The following is a 1,548-nucleotide window of genomic DNA, read 5'->3' on the forward strand; positions in this document are numbered from 1 at the left end:
CATTCAGCCTGGCTCTAGTCCAGGTCATCTTCTGTACATGCCAAGCTTGATACTCCAGATTTCATATTGTTACCAGGAAGCCCCAATGAAGCTGTTCACAAACCCAAGTGATGGCAGAGGCAAGGTGGATCATCTTATAAACACTCCTCACACCTTGGTTGCATCATCTCAGCGAGCTTTATGCCTTCAGATTTTTGCTTCAGATAGTGATTCACCTCTTTCACAGCATTACCTGTACGGACTACTCTGACACTATTTCTTTGCATGCTTAAAAAAAGAAAAAAGGACTCAGATTTGCTGAGAAAAGGAAACCCATAAGCTTCAGAGGGATTCGGATGGCTCAGAGATGTCAACTGCTTTCCTAAAGCTCCGACATGCAAATATATGATAGTATTTATATACAGACAGATTCTTTGGTAAGGTCAAGAGTGCATGCATGCACGCTAAGCTGCTTCAGTCATGTTTGACTCTGTGCAACTCCATGGACTGTAGCCTGCCAGGCTCCTCTGTCCCCGGGATTCTCCAGGTAAGAATATTGGAGTGGGTTGCCATGCCCTCTTCCAGAGGATCTTCCTGACCCAGGCAACTAACCCACGGCTCCTGCACTGCAGGCGGATTCTTTACCGCTGAGCCATGGGGGAAGCCCAAGAGTATATCATTTCGAACTAAATGTTCTAAGATGTTAACTGCCTTTTTTGCTTGTTTGTTTAACCCATAGCACCATAGGACCCACCACTGAGGCCCAAATGTATTTATACAGATGTGTTAGTAAGAATAGTCCTGGTTTATTAAAGAACGATTCAAATACATTCTGAACTTAAATCCTGCACCCTCTGTATAACAATCCATCTGCCTTTGGGAGTGAGGGGAATGGCCAGTCCTAGGTCACTCAAGTCACTCGGTTGTTATGAGAGCTGCTCACAGCCAGGTCAACAAGCTGGTCAAGTTGCCATCGCTACGACTACCTCAGAAGAAAGTTAGGAGATCACCCAACTGTTTTTGAGATTCATCTCAATCAACATCTGAACTCTAAAGTTTAATTATAATTCAAAATAAAGTTCTTGAAGTAGAAACAAGACTGAAATCTATGAAGCTGAACCACATGAAGTTGCTAATATTCAAAATTATGTACGTTTATCAATGGCAACTTCATTTTATTCAATGTAATACTCATTTAAAGAGCCCACCATGATCTGGGCAAAAAGAACCCATGATTTTCAACCCTGAAACATGCCAGTAAAACTACTAATGTTTACAGATCAAGAAAAAACGTATTTCTGAGCCTCTAAAAAGCAAACAAAGCTGTTTACAGAGGAAAGAAATCTTGATTCACCTTAGATTTCTCAATAGCATACGTAAAGCAAAAGAATAAGGTAACACTTTCAAGAAACTCAAGGAAAGTACGACTCAATTACTTTCTATCCAGCCAAGTTTTCTTTTTTTTTCAACTTCCAAGGCTTTGGAAAATAGTTTAAAACATACAGACACATTTGGAATGCTGCAATCACAATTTGTCCCTGAGAAATCAACTACAAGACAAGCTTCATC

The sequence above is a fragment of the Bison bison genome, unplaced genomic scaffold (genome assembly GCF_000754665.1).
Source record: "Bison bison bison isolate TAMUID 2011002044 unplaced genomic scaffold, Bison_UMD1.0 scf7180017864050, whole genome shotgun sequence".
Lineage (NCBI taxonomy): Eukaryota > Metazoa > Chordata > Mammalia > Artiodactyla > Bovidae > Bison > Bison bison.